We start from the raw sequence: 13,637 nt of genomic DNA on the forward strand, positions 1-13,637 counted from the left end.
ATTTTTTGATTTGTTGTAGAGATGAGGTCTCGCCGAGTTGCCCAGGTGGGTCTCGAACCCGCGGGCTCAGGTAATCCACTCACCTCAGCCTCCCAAGGCGCGGGATTACAGGCTGAGCACTGAGCCTGGCTACATTTTTGTTTTTAATTCTGTTTATGTGGTGGATCACATTTATTGACTTGTATAAGCTGAACCATCCTCACATACTTGGGATAAAACCCACTTGAAGGCAGGCTTGGTGGCTCAGCCTGTAATCCCAGCGCTTTGGGAGACTGAGGTGAGTGGATTGCCTGAGCCCGAGGGTTCAAGACCTGCCTGGGCAACTTGGCGAGACCTCATCTCTATAATTAAAAAAAAAAAATTAGCCGAGCGTGGTGGCGCGCACCTGTAGTTTCAGCTACTTGGAAGACTGAGGTGGAAGGATCGCCGGAGCCCAGCAGGTCGAGGCTGCAGTGGCCGGGAACGTGTCACCGCACGCCAGTCTGGGTGACAGAGTGAGACTCCAACTCAAAAAAAAAAAAAGAGTGTATTCAAGTCTTTTCCTTGGCATGATAGTCCATTTTGCTAGCTGTGTTTTTCTGGATATGCATGCACCTATACCACTTTATGGAGGTTTTAAAAACTTTACCCTTTAAGAAAAAAATTAGGCTGGGCTCGATAGCTCAGCCTGTTATCTTAGCGCTTTGGGAGGCCGAGGTGAGTGGATTGCCTGAGCCCGTGGGTTAGAGACCCACCTGGGCAACTTGGCGAGACCTCATCTCTACAATAAATCAAAAATTAGCCAGGCGTGGTAGCGCACGCCTGTAGTTCCAGCTACTTGGAAGGCTGAGGCGGAAGGATCGCTGGAGCCTAGGAGGTCGAGGCTGCAGGTGACCGGGAACAGCCACTGCACTCCAGTCTGGGCGACAGAGTGAGACTCCAACTCAAAAAAAAAAAAAAGTTAGGTATGTCATGAATATATAAAACACAAGTAGATACTAGTCTGCTTTATTATTTACTACCATAAAATATATACAAATCTATTGTAAAGTATGAATCTGCTGGGTACAGTGGCTCATGCCTATAATCCCAGCACTTTGGGAGGCCGAGGTGAGAGGTTTGCCTGAGCCCACGGTTTCAAGACCAGCCTGGGCAACTTGGTGAGACCTCATTTCTATAATAAATCAAAAAATTAGCCGGGCTCAGTGACTCAGCCTGTAATCCCGCGCTTTGGGAGGCTGAGGTGAGTGGATTGCCGGAGCCTGCGGGTTCGAGACTCGCCTGGGCAACTTGGTGAGACTTCATCTCTACAATAAATCAAAAATTAGCCGGGCATAGTAGCGCATGCCTGTAGTTCCAGCTACTTGGAAGGCTGAGGCAGAAGGATCACTGGAGCCCAGCAGTTCGAGGCTGCGGTAGCCGGGAGCAGCCACTGCACTCCAGTCTGGGCGACAGAGTGAGACTCCAACTCAAAAAAAAAATTAGCCAGGCATCATGGCACATGCCTGTAATTCCAGCTACTTGGAAGGCTGAGGCGGAAGGATCACCTGAACGCAGCAGGTCGAGGCTGGCTGTGGTGGCCATGAGCATGCCAGTGTACTCCAGCCTGGGCGACAGAGTGAGATTCCAACTCAAAAAAAAAAAAAGAATCTTCCAGCCAATAATCATGATACATAGATCCATTTATGTAAGTCTTTAGTTTTTCTCACCACGATTTTGTAGTTTTTATCATATAGATCTTATCTGTGTCTTAATAAATGTATTCCATGTGGGCACCTACAATCCCAGCATTTGGGAGGCCAAGGCAGGAGGATTGCTTGAGACCAGGAGTTTGAGACTAGCCTACGCAATATAGTGAGAACTTGTTTCTACAAAATGTCAAAAAGTTAGCTGGGTGTGGTGGCATGTGCCTGTAGTCTCAGCTACTCAGGAGGCTGAGGTGGAAAGATCGCTTGAGACGAGGAGATTGAAGCTGTGGTGAGCCGTGATCATGCCACTGCACTCCAGCCTAGTTGATAAAGTGAGACCCTGACTCAAAAAAAAAATTATTCCAAAGTATTTTTTGTTTTGAAATATTTTGAAAATATAATTATTTTTATTTCATTTTCAAATTGCTTGTTGCTAATACATAGTAATGTAGTTTGAAATTGACCTTGTATACTTCAATCTTGCTAAGTTGACTTAGTTCTTTTAGCCTTTTAATACATTGCGATACATGCTAATGTCATCGTCAAACAAAAAACAGTTTTACTTCTTTTCTAGTCCATATGCCTTTTATTGTTATTTGTGCTTTATTTCAGGGCTAGGTCTTTTCGGAAAATGTTGAATAGAGGTAGTGAGTAATGATTATAAGACATTAGAAGTGCAAAGGGTAAAATGCTGTGGGAGAAAAACAGTAGTGAGAAATGGACATCCTTGACTTATTCTTGATTTTAGGGAACAATTACTTAGTTTTTTACCATGAATTATAATTAATTGTTGGTTATTCATATGTGCCTTTCATCAGGTTGACTCCCTTCTAGTCCTAATTTACTAAGAGTTTTTAATCAGGATTAGTATGGAAAATTGTCAAATGCCTTTTTTCTGCATCTGCTGATCTAATATATATTAATTCTGTTCACATGGTAAAAACCATTAATTGATCTTTTAATGTTAAGTCAATTTTGTGGTCATGTATTATCCTTTTGCATTGCTTGGTTCAGTTTACTAATGTTTCATTATGGATTTGTGTATATTTTTTTATGAATGATTTTGGCATTTAATTTTTTCCTTATGTCTTAATGTGATTTTGTTATCAGGGTAGTGCTGACCTTATAAATTGAGTCAATATGTTTTTCATTCTCTTTTATTTCTTAAAGAGGTAGACTAGTATTATTTCTTACTTGAATAATTGATAGACTTCATCAGTGAAGTCATATGGACTTGGAGTTTTCCTTTTTGGAAACTTTTAAATTATGAATCCAGTTTCAAAGGGCTTACTTATGTTTTTTGTTTTTTATTCTTTGTCAATTTTGATAATTTGTGTCTTGAAAGCCATTTGTCTAACTTATTATTGGCATAATATTGTTTATAATTTTCCATTTTCTTTTTAGTCCCTGTAGGTGCTTTAGTGATCTTTCATGCCTCATATTTTTTTTTAATTTTTAATTTTAAATATGTGGGGTAAAACTCAGGGTTAGATATACACATGTTCATTATGCAAGTATCCTTGTTGATGAGGTGTGCCCCCGCCCCTGGAAGTTTCCCACTACTGCCAATCCCTTTCTTTAAGATATTATGATAGTTGTTAAAGGACTGCACATGAGTAAGCACATATGATACTCAGTTCTTTGTTTCTGTGATGATCACTCAATATTATAGCCTCTAAGTTCATCCAAGTTGCTGCAAAGTTCATAATTTTGTCTTTTTTAAAAATTTATTTATTTATTTATTTTTATTGAGTTGGAGCCCAGGCTGGAGTGCAGTGGCACACTCACAACCACCATAACCTCCACCTGCTGGGCTCTGGGGAGCCTTCCATCTCAGCCTTCCAAGTAGCTGCCACCACGCCCAGCTAATTTTTTTGATTTACTGTAGAGATGAGGTTTCGCCAAGCTGCCCAGGCAGGTCTTAAACCCTTGAGCTTGGGCAATCCTCTCACCTCAGCCTCCCAAAGTGCTGGGATTATAGGCGTGAGCCACCGCACCCAGTCTTGTCCTTCTTTATGTTCATGCCTCATATTATCAGTTTGTTTCTTCTTTCTTTTTCTCTTTTTTCAGTCTAGCTAAACTTTCATTAATCTTAATGATCTTTTTAAAAAACTTTTGCTTTTGTTGATTTTTTTTTTTTTTTACTAATTTTTACTCTTTTCTTCCTTTTTCCTTTATTAATTTGTTTTTATTTTTATTTTAGTGTCAGGGCTATGTTGCCCAGGCTGACCTTGAACTACTAGAGTTTAGTGAACTTCCCACATCAGCCTCCTGAGTAACAATTTGTCTCTATTTTATTTATTTCTGTTCATACTTCTTTTTGTTTTGTATTTTGTTCTAAATTTGTTACTTTAATTCTAGTTTTTTAAGCTTAGATCTGAAACCTTTTTTTGTCTTCTAACACAAACATTTTAATCATTTTTTTAAAAACACATATTACATGATTTGTTTGTATTTAATGTCCAGGCCAAGCACAGTAGCTCACACCTGTAATCCCAGCATTTTGGAGACTGAGTCAGAAGGATCACTTGACCCTAGGAGTTTGAGACCAGTCTGGGCAACATAGGGAGACCCCATCTCCAACAAAAAATACAAAAACAACTGAGCATGGTGGTACACACCCATAGTCCCAGATACTCAGATGACTAAGGTAGAAGGATTGCTTGAGCCCAGGAGTTCAAGATTGCAGTGAGCCATGATCACATCACTGCACTCCAGCCTGGATTTCAGCAAGACCCTGTCACACAATGAAACAAAACAGAAAGATTGTCTAGAATAGGCCATTCTACAGAAATAAAAAGTAGATTAGGGTTATCCAGGGTTAGGGAGGGATATTGGGATGAATGGGGGTGAAGAATAAAGGACTTCCTTTTGGGGTAATGAAAAATGCTCTAAAATCAGTTGTGATGATGGTTAACAACTCTATGAATATACTAAATGCCACTGAATTTTTCACTTTAAATGGGTGAATTGTAAGGTATGTGAATTATGTTAATAAAATTGTTAGCAAAAAAGTCCAAGCTACCCCTCACTAGCCATGTGACATTGAAGAATGACCTCACATTTTAACCTTAGTTTCCTTATCTGTAAAATGATGATAACAGCAGCTACATCATCAAGTTATTTCATAGAGGAATTATGTGACTACTTAGCACAGAAGCATTTACCTTTTAAGCACTGCTTTGCTATATGATTTCAGTGTTTTAATTTATTGAGACTTGTTTTTATGACCCAGCATATGAGTTATTATGGCAGTAGTTTTATCTGCATTTGAAAAGAATTCTGTGTATTCTCTTATTATCAGATGGAGAGAGATAAAAATGTCAATTTGTTCGATTTGATATAAAATTAATTTAAACAGTGTTCTTTGTATCTTCTATATTCTTGCTGATTTTCTGTCTGTTTTTTTCTATTTCTAAAGCACGTATTTAAACTAACTCTAATTGTAATCATGAATTGATTTGTTTCTCATTTTAGTTTTGTTTTATCTTTGTGTATTTTGAAGCTCTGTTATTGAGTTGATACATACTTAGGATTGTTACGTTTTCTTGCTAAAATTACCCATTCATGGCTAGGCTCGGTGGCTCATCCTGTAATCCCAGCACTTTGGGAGGCCCAGGCAAGTGGATTGCCTGAGCCCACGGGTTCAAGACCAGCCTGTGCAACTGGTGAGACCTCATTTCTACAATAAATCAAAAATTAGCTGGACGTGGTAGCACACACCTTTAGTTCTAGCTATTTGGAAGGCTGAGGCAGAAGGGTCGCTGGAGCCCAGCAGGTTGAGGCTGCTGTGGCCGGGAGTGTGCCACTGCTGTCCAGTCTGGACAACAGAGTGATACTCCAACTCAAAAGTAAAAAAACCCATTCATGATGACGGGATGTCTTTCTTTAATGCTTGGCAATATTCCTTGATCTGCAGATTAGTTTATCCACTATTAATAGGCCCATATTAAGTTTGGTTCTGTAAATAGAACCTTCTGGTTTTATGTTTGTATTGCAAATCCGTTTTCATTCTTTACTTTTGAAAAAAGTTCTGGTAACAGCACTGAGCCTAAGATGTCTCCTTGTAAATGTTCAAGTACAGTATTTTTAACTATGGGGCAATATTGCACAGCAGATCTCTGGCATGTGTTCATCTCGTATAACTGAAACGTTATACCTGTTGAACAGCAACTCCTCGTCTTCCCCTTCCCCTAGGCCTCCCTGGAAACAACCACTCTACTTTCTGCTTCTATGAGTTTGGCTATTTTAGATACTATATGTAAATGGAATCATGCAGTATTTGCACTTCTGTAACTGGCTTATTTCACTTAGGGTAATATCCTCAGGGTTTATCCATGTTGTTTCATACAGCAAGATTTCCTTTTTGAGGCTGAATAATGCTCCATTATATGTATATACCACATTTTCTTTATCATTCATCTGTCAATGAACACTTAGGTTGTTTCCATATTGTGGTTATTGCGAACAGTGCTTCAATGAGTATGGAAGTGCAAATGCATCTTCAAGATGATAATTTTTTTTTTTTTTTGAGTTGGGGTCTCACTCTGTCGCCCAGACTGGAGTACAGTGGCCGCTCCCGGCCACCGCAGCCTCAACCTGCTGGGCTCCGGCGATCCTTCCGCCTCAGCCTTCCAAGTAGCTGGAACTACAGGCATATGCTACTACGCCCGGCTAATTTTTTGATTTATTGTAGAGATGAGGTCTTGCAAAGTTGCCCGGGTGGGTCTCGAACCCACGGGCTCAGGCAATCCACTCACCTCAGCCTCCCAAAGCGCGAGATTACAGGCTGAGCCACGGAGCCTAGCTATAATTTCTTTCTTTTTTTTTTTTTTGAGTTGGAGTCTCACACTGTCGCCCAGGTTGGAGTGCAGTGGCACCCTCACGGCCACCGCAGCCTCAACCTGCTGGGCTTAGATGATCCTTCCTTCTCAGCCTTCCAAGTAGCTGGATCTATAGACACATGTGACCATGCCCGGCTAATTTTTGTGATTTATTGTAGAGACGAGGTCTCACCAAGTTGCCCAGGCTAGTCTTGAACCTCCGGGCTCAGGCAATCCTCTCGCTTTGGCCTCCCAAAGTGCTGGTATTACAGGCTGAACCACTGCACCCGGCCAAGATGATCATTTTAATTCTTTGGGATAAATACCCAGAAATGGGTTTGCTGGATCATACAGTAGTTCTATTTTTAACTTTTGAGGAACCTCCATGTTGTTTTCCATAATGACTACCAGTTTACATTCACACCAACAATGTACAAAGATTGCAATTTCCCTACTTCTTTGCCAACACTTAAATTATCTTTTGTTCTTTGATAATAGCCATTTTCACAGATGTAAGGTAATATTTCATTATGGTTTTGATTTGCCTTTCACTGATTATTAGTGATGATGAACATCTTTTCATATGTGTGTTAGCCATTTGTTTCTTTGTATTTTTATGTTTTGGGGGTTTTTTTGTTTTTTTTTTTAGAGAGAGGAGCTCACTCTTATCACCCAGACTGAAATGCAGTGGTGTAATCATAGCTCACTGCAACCTCAAACTTCTGGGCTCAAACAGTCTGCCTCAGCCTCCCAAGTAGTTTGAACTGCAGGCACATGCCACTGTGCCTGGCTAATTTTATTTTATTTTCTGTTTTATTTTATAAAGATAGGGTCTTACTTTGTTACCCAGTCTGGTCTCAAATGCCTAGCTTCAAGTAGTGCTCCTGCCTTGGCCTCCCAAAATGCTGGGATTAGAGGTGTGTCCCACCACACTCACCCCCTTTTCACCATTTATGTATCTTTGGAGAAATGTCTGTTCAAGTCCTTTGCACATTTTTCTATCAATTTATTTGTTTTTCTGCCATTGTGTTATATAGGCTCATTATATATTTTAGATATTAACCTCTTATCAGAAATATGGTTCACAAATTTTCTGTCATTCTGTAGGCTGCCTTTTCACTCTGTTGATTGTTTGCTTTGTTGTGCAGACACTTTTTAATTTTACATAGTCCTTCCAGGTGCCCTCAAAGGGTCAGAAAACATTTAAAAAGATATAATACTGCTTGTCTGTTTTTGCTTTTGCTGCCTGTGCTTTTGATGTCATACCCAATAAAACATTGCAAAGATCAATGTTATGCAGTTTTAGGTCTTTCATTTAAGTCTTCAACCTATTTTGAGTTTATTTTTGTTTATAGTATAAGATTAAGAGTTCAATTTCGTTCTTTCACATGTAGATATGCAGTTCTCCCAGTACCATTTGTTGAAGAGATTATTCTTTCCCCATTATGTATTCTTGGCATCCTTTTTTTTTTTTTTTTTTTTTTTAAATTGGGGTCTCACTCTGTCACCTAGGCTAGAGTGCAGTGGCATAATCACAGCTCACCATAGTTTAGACCTTCTGGGCTCAAGCTGGGATTAAAGGCACGTCACCACACCTGGCTAATTTTTAAATTTTTTTGTAGAGTTGAGGTCTCACTATATTGCCCAAGCTGGACTTGAACTCCTAAGTTCAAGCAATCCTCTCTCCTTGGCCTTCCAAAGTGCTGGTATCACAGGCAGTCATAAACCACTGCGCCCGACATTCTAATTGAAGATCAACTGACTATATATGTATGGATTTATTTCTGTGCTCCCTATTCTACTCTTTGGGCTATTTGTCTGTGTCAATACTATGCTGTTTTAATTACTATAGCTTTATAATATATCTTGCTGCTTTTTTTAAAATTCCGTCTCCTGAGCAGTATGTAATATATGTTGAAATCAGGAAGTGTGATGCCCCCAGCCTTATTCTTTCTCAATATTGTTTTGACTATTCAGAGTCCTTTGTGGATCCATATGAATTTTAGGATTGTTTTTTCTATTTCTATAAAAAAATGCTATTGGGATTTTGATAGGCATTGTATTGAATCTGTAGATTGCTTTGAGTAATATGGACATTTTAGCAATATTTAAATTTTAATATTAACATTAATTTAGCAATATTAATTTTTCTAATATGTGAACACAGAATGTCTTTCCATTTCTTCTTTAATTTCTTTCACTGATGTTTTGTAGTTTTCAAATACAAGTCTTTCACTGCCTTAAGTTTATTCCTAAATATTTTATTATTTTGGTGCTATTTTAAATGGAATTATTTTCTTAACTTTTTTTTGATAATTCATTGTTAGTGTATAGAAAAGCAAGTGAAGTTTTTTTAACTTTCCTCTATTTTGGAGCACAACTGATTTTTGTATATGACAACTTTACTAATTTGTTTATTAGTTCTAACAGTTTTTTGGTTTTGTCTTTAGAGTTTAGATACATGTAAGATCATGTCATCTGCAAACATAGAATTGTGTTTCTTCCTTTTAGATTTGAATGCCTTTTATTTCTTTGTTTTACCTGATTGTTCTGGGCAGGACTGTCAGTATCATGTTTACTAGAAGTGGTGAGTCCTTGCCCTGTTCCTCATCTTAGAGAAAAGGTTTTTATTTTTTTTTTTATACTGAGTATGACATTAGGTTTTTTACAGATGATGTTTATTATGTTCAGGTAATTTCCTTCTGTTTCTAGTTGTTGACAGTTTATCGTGAAAAGGTGTTGAATTTTGTCAAATGCTTTTTATGTAACTGATGAGATGATCATCTTGGTGAGATTTCAGTCTTCTAAACTTTGTTATGTCTAGTTTTGTAACCTCATATATGATCCACCCTGGAAAATATTCTGTGTGCCCTTGAGAAGAATGTGTATTCTGCTGCTGCTATTAGTAGAATTGTTCTGTACTGACTGTTAGGCCATTTGGTGTAGAGTGTTGTTTGAGACCACTGTCTATTTGATTTCTGTCTGAGTTTTCTATCCATTATAGAAAGTGAATTACTGAAGTCTCCTACTTCTGTGGCATTGCTGTCTATTTCTGCCTTCAGTTCTGTTGATATTTGCTTTATATATTTAGGTGCTCTGATGTTTTATCCTTTTACTTGTAGCTATGTTTATCTTCATATTTACCATGAATTTCTTTTCAACATTATTAGTTAGGCTCTGCTTTTAAACTAATTTTTTAAACTCTTTTTTACTTGATGTTTTTAGTTCAGTGGTTTTGTTTTTGGCTGAAACAACAGAAATATATTCCCTCCCAATTCTGAAGGATGGAAGTTGAAGCAGGTTCCCACAGAATTTCTGTCCTTGGAGGCCTTTCTTTTGTTTTGCAGACTCCTGCTTGCTGCCTCTATACATGGTCTTTTCTCTAGACACATTCCTCCTGTTTCCTTGACACTTTAAATTTTAAGTTACATGTTTATATAATGTATTTTTGTGTAGTTTTATTTAAATCTACTAGCAATTGTTTTCTTTTTCTCCTGATTGTTTTGTATCATTTTTCTTTCTCTCCTACCTTCATCTTTATTTGAATTGAGGTTTTGTTTTATTTTGTTGATAATTTTAACATTGTTGGTTTATGTTATATCTCTTGTTTTATTTTTTGATGCCACTTTACATATAATATAGTTCTTTTATAAGAATTTACTTTGATTTTAAAAAATTATTGCAGTGTATAGTGTGACTTTTAGTTTCATTGGCTTCTTTTAAGGTTTTATGTGTATATTGGTTTCCTATAAATTAACTATGATGTTTCTTGATGTTGTTTTCTTTGTTGTTGTTGTTTCTTCATTGTGCATCTTAATTCTGTAGTTTATAGTTTAATATTTGGGGAGAATTTTTTGAGCCCTTATTTATTTAAATATTCTTTATTTTCTTCTCTCTTTCAGGGACATTAATTACATATATGTTACACAATGTAATATTTTCCCACAAGTTCTTGCTGTGCTCTATTTTTTTAAAGACTTTTTTCCCATTCTTTCAGTTTGAGTAGTTTCTATTGCTATATCTTTAAGTTCACTGATCTTTTCCTTTTTTTTTTTTTTTTTTGAGTTGGAGTCTCACCCTGTCCCTCAGGCTGGAGCGCAGTGGCATGATCATGGCTTACTGCAGCCTCGACCTCCTGGGTTCAAGAGATACTTCGGCCTCGGCCTCCCTAGTGATTGAGACTACAGGTGTACATCTCCATGCCCAGCTAATTTTTAAAATTTTTTGTAGAGATGAAGTATCACTATCTTGCCTAGACTGATCTCGAATTGGGCACAAGCAATCCTCCTGTATTGGGCTCTCAAAGCCTGGAGTTATAGACGTGAGCCACTGCATCTGGCACCTCCCTTTTTTTTTAAGGGTTTTTGTTTAGTTACAAAGTCTGGCTCTGTCACCCAGACTGAAATACAGTGGCACAATCATAGGTCATTGTAGCCTTGAACTACTGTGCTCAGGCTATCCTCCCACCTCAGTCTCCTGTGTTGATGGGATTACAGGTGTGAGCCGCTGCGCCCAGCTAATTTTATTTCTTTTTCTTTCATTCTCTTTAAATTTTTTTTAGAGAGAAGCTTTCTCTGTGTTGCTTAGGCTGACCTCAAACTCCTGGGCTCAAGTGATCCTCCTGTCTCAGCCTCCCAACAAGCTGGGAATACAGGCATGCAGCACCACACCCAACTACTACTAATTTTCTATTACAGTGTGGACACTGTGACTTTTATGATGCTGAATTCTGAATTTAGTTGTCTTCCTTTAAAAAGGATTGAATTTTGTTCTGTTCAGGAGTTAAGTTACTTGCAAACCCCTTTCATCTTTCTTTATGTTTTTTACCTTTTTGGGGCGTGGTTTTGGAGTAGCCAATAGCAGTGGGATTATTTAGGCCTAATACTAAGAGTCATGGTTCTTCTAGAGTCTCTTTTGTATATCTTTGTTTTTACAAGTATTCTATACTCTGGTAGATGTTTGACCAGAATCCAAATGTCTCCCAGCCCCGTATGAGCTTAGAGAAATTTCAGTTTATAGTTCCTCAGTAGTTCTTGGGGTGTGTATTTTGTTTTTGTTTCTTTTGGGAGGGATTTCGTGAACATTTCATTTTTGTCATTCTTCTTAGTATTTAGTGTCATAAGATAAAAATTTCCTTTTTTGTAATGTGTAATAAGTGAGTTAGTTCTACAGACAGAGAAAGATAGAAGTGACATTTGAATGTGTAAACTGTCATGTGAGATAATAGAAAAGTAGCAACTCGCCCGGGCACAGTGGCTCATGCCTATAATCCCAGCACTTTGGGGGAGACGAGAGGATAGCCTGAGCCCAGGGGTTCGAGACCAGCCTGAGCAACATGGTGAGATCTCTCTACAACAAATCAAAAAAATCAGCCGGGCATGGTAGTACATGCCTGTAGTTCTAGCTACTTGGAAGGCTGAGGTGGAAGGATCACCTGAGCCCAGGAAGTCGAGGCTGCAGTGGTCATTAGTGTGCCACTGCATTTCAGCCTGGGCAACAGAGTGAGATTCCAACTCCAAAAAAAAAGAAGAGTAGCAACTTATTTCTTCGGGAAATGTACTTATTTATTTTTTGATCCACATCTTTCATTTTAATTAATAAAGCATATTCATGGCTTAGATCTTAGATCATATTTACAAACAAGGAAAACTCCTAGGCACAAATACATAACAGTGAAGCTACTACTGCTGGAAAGAATGTATGTACAGCATACATTCTAAAGCTAAGGAACAGAGACTTCAGGGCAGTGAACACCATACACATCACCTCTAGGCTAGACCACAGGAGCCAAAGAAAGAGCAGGAGGCCCCAAGAAGTTCATGCAACCACCAGCTGATCCCTTCACCCAATGCTGCAGAACCCACTAGAAGTTATGTTACTTTGAGATGACCTAAGGGTGAATTCCTGATCATATGAAGTGAAACTCTCTCCCATTGTTAACGATTAGGCCAAGGGCAATAGCGACAGAAGGGCATCTACTGAGAAATAACAGAACTGTATTGGAAGAGCAGAGAGGAAGCTACAGACGTTTTGTTTCTTCAAATAGCGGAAGCTTCCCCATCACAGCAGAAAAGCAGGGAATGAACACCACCTCCCAAAGGCTTCATCCCAAAACTTCCTGTTGACATTTGCATGAAACAAGGCTCCCCAGACTTCTGGCATCATCTGCTGGACTATGAGGTCCAGTCGGCTTTACAGGGTGTTGGAAACCTTGATTTTACGATCCCTGTTACAGCTCTCCACTCCATCAGCTATATCCTCAGGCAATTAGGACTCCTGGTCAATTTGAACATCAGCATCATTCTTGGTGGCGATTTTATACATGGGTATCGCCTTCTGCACTGCAGCGTTTACCAGGGAAATCTTGTTTCTTGCAATGAATGATCATCCAGGGTTCCAATAATTGGTACAAACCCTAAAGGCCAGTCCATCCAGCAGCACATGGTAGCTGGTTGTATCTTTCACCACCTTGCTGAGTCTCTGTTTTGCTTCATTTAGTAAGTCTGTGATAAAGTCATCTCTCATTCTCAGGTCTTTGAGCCTTGCCTGATTTATCAGATTAGTCATATGAATTTTCTTCTTCTGCTCAATCTGCTTTTCTTTCTTCTGATAGTGTTCTATAATCTTTAGTCTTTGAATTTGCACAAGCTAATCTTTCTCAATATTGAACTCTTATTCTACCTTTGCACCTATTTATTCTACTTTCTCATTGACTTCTTGTTCAATGAAAGCCATCATATGCTTAATCTGCTTGTGTACATCAGCATCACTGAGGGCCATTACAGAAGCAATGCTATGCTGGTGGGCAACAGAGTTTAGGTGTGAAAGGGGTGAGTGGAAGGAATGGGGAAGAGCTTCTTCAGGAAATTTTAACGATTAGGCCAAGGGCAAACACAATATGGTTTTGTGTGGCAAAACCATAGTTTGTAGAACTTACAAATGAATTTTCTTTTCTTTTTCTTTTTTTTTTTTTGAGTCAGAGTCTCACTCCATTGCCCAGGCTGGAGTGTAGTGGCACACTCACGGCCAGCCCAGCGTCAACCTGCTTGACTCCAGCGAACCTTCCGCCTCAGCCTTGCAGGTAGCCAGAACTACAGCCACACACTACCATGCCTGGCTAATTTTTTTTTTTTTTATTGTAGAGATG

General features: G+C 38.7%; 1 protein-coding gene and 1 pseudogene across 1 annotated transcript in view; one reads left to right on the forward strand and one right to left on the reverse strand.

The window, feature by feature from the left end:
* Positions 1–13,637, forward strand: part of SCAI (suppressor of cancer cell invasion) — a 184,791-nt gene that overhangs the window by 169,574 nt on the left and 1,580 nt on the right. The window lies entirely within an intron of this gene.
* On the reverse strand, positions 12,551–13,270 carry LOC103257878 (annotated as a pseudogene).

This window comes from Carlito syrichta, unplaced genomic scaffold (genome assembly GCF_000164805.1).
Source record: "Carlito syrichta isolate Samal-C Ts95f unplaced genomic scaffold, Tarsius_syrichta-2.0.1 Scaffold301887, whole genome shotgun sequence".
NCBI lineage: Eukaryota > Metazoa > Chordata > Mammalia > Primates > Tarsiidae > Carlito > Carlito syrichta.